This window comes from Lissotriton vulgaris, chromosome 10 (genome assembly GCF_964263255.1).
Source record: "Lissotriton vulgaris chromosome 10, aLisVul1.2, whole genome shotgun sequence".
NCBI classification, from domain to species: Eukaryota; Metazoa; Chordata; class Amphibia; order Caudata; family Salamandridae; genus Lissotriton; species Lissotriton vulgaris.
This window is the reverse complement of record NC_141698.1, coordinates 18,171,532-18,179,234: the sequence shown is the minus strand read 5'-3', so window position 1 is coordinate 18,179,234 and position 7,703 is coordinate 18,171,532. Positions and strand designations below refer to the sequence as shown.

Here is a 7,703-nt window from a genome sequence, read left to right as displayed (position 1 = left end):
TTAGGCATGGGCAGGAGCGGTAACTGGCAGGAGAAGTGAATGGATAGGGGCAGTGAACGGGGCAGGAGAAGTGATGGGGCTAGAGCGGTGATCGGGCAGGAGTGCTGACCGGACAGGAGCAGTGAACGGGCAGGAGCTGTGAATGGACAGGAGCGGTGACGGGGCAGGAAAAGTGACAGGGTAGGAAATGTGACGAGGCAGGAAAAGTGATGGGCCAGGAGCAGTGACGGGGCAGGAGAGGAAACAGGAAAGGAGAGGTGACTGGGCAGGAGAGGCAACAGGAAAGGAGAGGTGACTGGGGAGGAGAGGTAACTAGGCAGGAGAGGTGACCGGGCAGGAGAAGTGAAGGGCAGGAGAGGTGACTGGGCAGGAGAGGTGACGGGGCAGGAGAGATGACGGGGCAGGAGAGATGACGGGGCAGGAGAGATGACGGGGCAGGAGAGATGATGGGGCAGGGGAGGTGACGGGCAGGAGAGGTGACGAAGCAGTAGAAGTAATGGGGCAGGAGCAGTGATTAGACATGAGCAGGAGTGGTAACCGGGCAGGAGTGGTAACCGGGCAGGAGCGGTGAACGGACAGGAGCGGTGAACGGACAGGAGCAGTGAATGGGGCAGGAGCAGTGAACGGGCAGGAGCAGTGAACTGGGCAGGAGCAGTGAACAGGGCAGGAGCAGTGAACGGGGCAGGAGCAGTGAACGGGGCAGGGGTAGTGAACGTGGCAGGAGCAGTTAATGGGGCAGGAGCAGTAAACGGGGCAGGAGAAGTGACGGGCAGGAGAGGCGACGAGGCAGGAGAGGTGACATGGAAGGAGAAGCAACAGGGCAGGAGGGGTGACCGGGCACAAGAAGTGACAGGCAGGTCACATGACAGGCAGGTGATGGATTGGCAGGAGAGGTGATGGGCAGGAGAGGTGAGGGGCAGGAGAGGTGACGGGGCAGGAGAAGTAACGAAGCAGTAGAAGTAATGGGACAGGAGCGGTGATTAGGCATAAGCAGGAGTGGTAACCGGCAGGAGAGATGAACGGACAGGAGCAGTGAACGGGGCAGGTGCAGTGAACGTGGCAGGTGCAGTGAACGGGGCAGGAGCAGTGAATGGGGCAGGAGCAGTGAATGGGGCAGGAGCAGTGACGGGCCAGGAGCAGTGACGGGCCAGGAGAAGTGACGGGCCAGGAGAAGGGAGGGGGCAGGGGAATTGACGAAGCAGGAGTGTTGATCGAGCATGAGCAGGAGTACTGACTGGACAGAAGCAGTGAAAGGGCAGAAGCAGGCGTTTCCCAGGGAGACTGGAAGGGTAGGGGGCCAGTTTAGTTTGGGGGGGGGGACCGGTTTTGTACAAGTGCAGGAGTTTTAAAAACACTGCAAAGTTCTTTGTATATTCAGCAGGTTTCGGTCAACAATACAAGTGCCAATATAACTTTGGTGATCAATGTACCTGCTGGAGAGAGATGGGATGATACAGAACAGGGGGTGGTGATGAACAGAGTGTCTGAATTAAGCAGACCACTCTTACCCAGTCAAGAGATCAGGGCTTAATCCATCACCGTTTTTTAGCTCACTGCATCACCCCAGTTCAGAACCTGGCTATATGCAAATTAGCCTGACCCCGTGCCTCATGGGAACAGGGCAGACCAAACTACCAAGCCAATTCTTCACTGGTAAGGAGACAAGCTTCCGGGGACCGGTTTCTGGCATTTCAGCCGTCTTCGGCCCGGCTTGCATGAATCCTGGTGGTGCAGTGAACAAGGGACTCATGTCTGAGTATACCCTGCTACACCTGTAGTGGCCAAAAAACGATACAGAAAAGGGGGTGGTGATGAACAGAGTGTCTGAATTAAGCAGACCACTCTTACCCAGTCAAGAGATCAGGGCTTAATCCATCACCGTTTTTTAGCTCACTGCATCACCCCAGTTCAGAACCTGGCTATATGCAAATTAGCCTGACCCCGTGCCTCATGGGAACAGGGCAGACCAAACTACCAAGCCAATTCTTCACTGGTAAGGAGACAAGTTTCCGGGGACCGGTTTCTGGCATTTCAGCCGTCGTCGGCCCGGCTTGCTTGAATCCTGGTGGTGCAGTGAGCAAGGGACTCATGTCTGAGTATACCCTGCCACACCTGTAGTGGCCAAATACGATACAGAAAAGGGGGTGGTGATGAACAGAGTGTCTGAATTAAGCAGACCACTCTTACCCAGTCAAGAGATCAGGGCTTAATTCATCACCGTTTTTTAGCTCACTGCATCACCCCAGTTCAGAACCTGGCTATATGCAAATTAGCCTGACCCCGTGCCTCATGGGAACAGGGCAGACCAAACTACCAAACCAATTCTTTACTGGTAAGGAGACAAGCTTCCGGGGACCGGTTTCTGGCATTTCAGCCGTCGTCGGCCCGGCTTGTTTGAATCCTGGTGGTGCAGTGAGCAAGGGACTCATGTCTGAGTATAACCTGCCACACCTGTAGTGGCCAAAAAACGATACAGAAAAGGGGGGGTGATGAACAGAGTGTCTGAATTAAGCAGACCACTCTTACCCAGTCAAGAGATCAGGGCTTAATCCATCACTGTTTTTTAGCTCACTGCATCACCCCAGTTCAGAACCTGGCTATATGCAAATTTGTCCACCATAAGCGTGGAAGGGTATACTCAGATGTGAGACCCTTGCTCACTGCACCATCAGGATTTAAGCAAGCCGGGCCGAAGACGGCTGAAATGCCAGAAACCGGTCCCCGGAAGCTTGTTTCCTTCCCAGTATAAGAATTGGCTTGGTAGTTTGGTCTGCCCTGTTCCCATGATGCACTGGGCCAGGGACAGACTAATTTGCATGTAGCCAGGTTCTGAGCTGGGATGGTGCAGTGAGCTAAAAAACGGTGATGGATCAAGCCCTGATCTTTGGACTGGGTAGGAGTGTTCTGCTTAATTCAGATACTCTATCCATCACCACCCCCTTTTCTGAATCGTTTTGTCCACCATAAGCGTGGAAGGGTATACTCAGATGTGAGTCCCTTGCTCACTGCACCATCAGGATTCAAGCAAGCCGGGCCGAAGATGGCTGAAATGCCAGAAACCGGTCCCCGGAAGCTTGTTTCCTTCCCAGTATAAGAATTGGCTTGGTAGTTTGGTCTGCCCTGTTCCCATGATGCACTGGGCCAGGGACAGACTAATTTGCATGTAGCCAGGTTCTGAGCTGGGATGGTGCAGTGAGCTAAAAAACGGTGATGGATCAAGCCCTGATCTTTGGACTGGGTAGGAGTGTTCTGCTTAATTCAGATACTCTGTCCATCACCACCCCCTTTTCTGAATCGTTTTGTCCACCATAAGCGTGGAAGGGCATACTCAGATGTGAGTCCCTTGCTCACTGCACCATCAGGATTCAAGCAAGCCGGGCCGAAGACGGCTGAAATGCCAGAAACCGGTCCCCGGAAGCTTGTTTCCTTCCCAGTATAAGAATTGGCTTGGTAGTTTGGTCTGCCCTGTTCCCATGATGCACTGGGCCAGGGACAGACTAATTTGCATGTAGCCAGGTTCTGAGCTGGGATGGTGCAGTGAGCTAAAAAAAGGTGATGGATCAAGCCCTGATCTTTGGACTGGGTAGGAGTGTTCTGCTTAATTCAGATACTCTGTCCATCACCACCCCCTTTTCTGAATCGGAGAGAGATGGGAGCGTGTTATGACTAGTGGCTGTTTTACTCATCTAAGGTAGCGCAGAGGGGTAATATGCCTGCTGCAAAGAACATGTACCATGCATATCAAAGAGCAATATGTTATGTGCATAGTTCAGTGGGTACTGCTTTGTGTTCACTTCCCGAATGAAAGGACACTTGAATACATATAGCCATATAGCTTGGCAGTTTGGGCTGGACTGTTCACATTGGGCGCAGGATCAAGACTGATTTGCATATGGCTGGGTCCAAACTGGAACAGCATGGTGAGCAAAAAAAGAATGGATTTAGGCCTAGATCTCTGTACTGGGGTGAATGTATGACATTGTTCTGCATTCTGTCCATCAATTGTTCTTTTTGCATTTGTCACCCAGAATGGGACAGGTATGCTCAGACATGAGTCCCGTGCTCTCCATGCCACTGGAATCAAGCTATCTTGGCTGTTGAGGGCTGAAAGCCCGAAACCGGTCCTAGGATGCTTGTTTCCAGTCCAGGGAGGACCTGGCCTGGCAGTTCGGGCTGGACTGTTCCCATTGGGTGCAGGGTCAAGACTGATTTGCATATGGCTGGCTCCAAACTGGAATTGCATGGTGAGCAAAGAAACAATGGATTTAGGCCCATATCTCTGTACTGGGGTGAATGTATGATATTGTTCTGCATTCTGTCCACAAGTTGTTCTTTTTGCTATATTATGATTGAGCAGCTAGCTGGCTGACATGAATATGAAGGAGCCTTTGTGGGTTTCCGTGAGTCTAGATTCTCCCGAAGAGTCCCTTTCTCTTCTGAGCCCTGCTTAACACATGTGTACAGGAGGAGCCCTGTATTCATGACCTCAATGTTTGAGACAAAAAATATTCATGGATTTCTGATCAATGAGAGTAAAAGCATTAAGGTAACATGTTGTTCCTGCTTATACTTCACACGCTTTACATACACCTGTATTCCCTATGAGTGTTTGCTTTTTCCTGAATTAAACCTCAAATAAACATGCCTATCCATGTTTTTAATTAAATAACATTATAAGCTGTAACTGGTCAGTGAAATGCTAAACGTACAAAAAAAACATGGTATGTTTTGCTATTTCTAGCCACACCCCTGACTCCCCCCACTGATTCAATCTTCGGTTATTCCCGCCCCCTGATTCTCCACCCACAGTACCCTTACTTTTTTTCCCACTTTGACCACTGGTCATACAGGATCACATGTTTTTGTGAAGCAACAATATCGCAAAGTATTTTCAAAAGAGTTTCTGAGAATGGAACTTGCATTATTGAAAATCAACCAATTAAGTTGAGTGTACATGTATGATGGTGATCTCAAATGTGAAGGTTGATGCGGAGAAACAGGTCAACATTTCGGACTCCTAGTAGATCAACTTTGCTGAACTGACTATAGGACCGTTTGTTGGCTGCTCAGAACTGGATGGCCGCCATCTAACGCCAACTAAACAGGCTTCAATAAAATACTTTGAAATAAAAAAAAAAGGATGCCAACTGAATGTAAATGATGGCTGTCCTCAGACCCTGCGGCTGTAAATGTTCTCCCGGCCACTACCTTTATAAACAAAATATTCTCTTCTTTTTTAAGGTATTTCATACTCAAGTAACAAGCTTTCGAAACACAGAAAGGTGATGCAACGTTTTACATTTTTCTTTCCTCCAGAATGATTTAACCAGCAAAAATAGATACTTGCACTCCACGGTGGCACGAGCTCGCTCGGTTCCAGAGCCTCAACCTGCAGGTGGGTCTGAGAAACCCACACTTCAGTGCGACGTCGTCTTCTCGCCTCCTCATGTCTTTCCCGCCAGCACATGACGACGAAACGTAGGGCGGGACAATAGTTTGATGGACAACACCTATTGGCTAGTCGTAAGGGCAGAGGCAGCGGCCATCTTTGAACGGGAGCATGGTTACAGGCGAAACGTTATTCCGGGGAACTCGCGGTAGCCATTGTGTGATGAGGTTTGCACCACATGCAGCAGAGTTTAGTCCTTGATATACTTGCAGATTTTGTTTTTTTACTGGCGATGAGGGATATGAATAAATATTAAAAATGAGTTATACGTGTATTCGCCATTATTGTGCTGGTGTGACGCCAAATCAGGAACCTTGCCAGAGGTTTGTTGTCTTTATTCATGAGAAGTCACTTTTCGATAAGTCTGTTCAGTGGGCTAACAAAATACGTACATTCATGAGCGTACGCTTAAAATGGTAGTATAAGTGCGACGACCATGATGAAACATAGACACGCCCTAAGGAAGGCGGGACTGCCTAAACCCCGCCCCGTGCTTTTCGATTGGACGCCGACTAGGCGGGCGAGACCTGTGATTCGTGTTCCACAGGGTTTAAGATGCTTCTCGGGACTGCCCGAAGTCGCACGCGCAAAACCACCAAATTATCGGTAGCTAGTGGCGGAGCGCGCGCCCTCCAGCCAATGAGCGCCCAGTTCCCGCCCCTTCGCCTGTCTCCGCTGTGTGCAGAACTGGCAGCTCGGGCCGTTAGCAGCGCGAGGAATTTCAAAAACTCCAGGAGTTCGGAGGGGAGCGGGCAGTGACGTCAGCGCTGGGTCCAGCGGCGGGTGCGGGTAGGCCGAAGTGACGTCAGAGTGGGTGAGTGAGGGTCGGCAGCCGGGTGGGGGGCTCGGGGGTGTGAGGGCTCTTCCCGGACCTTTCCGTTTTACCGGTTTGAGGGAGGGTGGTTGGGTCGGGGGACCGGGAGTCGTGAAGCTGCCCCGCCCTCTGATGTAGCGCTTGAGCCGCTCAGGTCATGAGGCGCTGCGCCCAGTCACGCGCTTGTGTCTTCGAGGCGCATTCTGAGCATCCGGCGCAGTTTTCCCCTGTCCCCCCCCCCGCACCCCCCCCCCCCCCCTTCAGCACATTCGTGCACCTCCAGAAAAGTGTTTATCTGTAATTTTGGATCCAAAAATATACATTGCACCCATTCCACACACTTTGCCAACTTTTTTCAGGCTCTTTGTGCTCCTGCACGTTCACTTTGTTGCTAGTTTAGTATGTCTCTGCGTAGCAGACGGGAATGCTTCTTGGCGCTTGATTAGTAGGTGCCTAGGGAGTCCTGCAGAGCCTGATCATTAAATGTCTGCTCTTTTTAATTGCTACATAGGGTTGCTTGCAATGGACGCTAACAAAATAAGCGCTCCTTTTAATGTAACAAAGTAACATTTATATTTGGTGGGGCTCAGTGTTAACAAAGCGCACCCTCTAGGGACAAAACTGCCTTATTATGCTCTCTACAACGCCAAGAAGTGCAAGCTAACATTATTTGGCGGCGGCGGGGGGCGTGTGCAACTATTATTAGTAATGTTTCAGTGTTCTATGTTTGTTCCAGAGCTATATATATATATATATACATACACATTCTGATGCTCGCACAAGTGGTGTTTGTGAGTATTTAAAAAAAAAAATATATATATATACAGTGCACCTGTCCCCTTTCCCTGCCCCTACAACTATGATGTCTGAAATGCTTTAGGAATGGCAACGCCAGCAGGACCTCTTGACACCTTTTTTGATCACTCGGAAACAACTCCCACAGTCCCCGATGCATGTCATTGGGGTTTCATATTGGCACCCCCACCCCTTCCTACCGGCCTGTTTCCTGCTCCTGCCTTCATATTACTCCCCAGCAGGCCCTTTGTTTACCCTTTGCAGGGGGAGGGGGGGGGGTCAGATTATCTGCTGTACAAAACCCGTCATGTGAACTTGCCCTGTGCTGGCAGGTGGCGCCCCTCGTGACTGGTCCCTAGTGGTCGCCGTGTTTATTTTAGGTCACGTGTTACTAAATGTATAGGTACTATTTCAAATGTTGGTGGTCGGAAAGGTTTGCAATTGGTAGCATTTAGGCACTATTTCAGTTGATTGTGGTGAGGATAGGTCACAGATGATAGCTATGTACATCTTATGATGTTGATAACGTACACAAGTATGTTACCCCAGGGCTCGACAAATCATAAAAAATGCTCTAGACCTGCAGGTCTAGTAAACTAAAAAATCTCCTCGACCTAACTTAAATGAACTTGACCTCAAACTCTG

The 7,703-nt window shown here is 50.1% G+C and overlaps 1 protein-coding gene across 1 annotated transcript in view; it reads left to right on the top strand.

Annotated features, from left to right (window-relative positions):
• Positions 1-6,029: 6,029 nt before the first annotated feature.
• LOC147684347 (protein bicaudal D homolog 2-like) overlaps positions 6,030-7,703 on the top strand; it is a 130,752-nt gene continuing 129,078 nt past the window's right edge. Inside the window, exon 1 of the mRNA XM_086940248.1 lies at positions 6,030-6,263. The gene's annotated coding sequence lies outside the window, so the exon portion shown is untranslated. The remainder of the gene's footprint in view (positions 6,264-7,703) is intronic.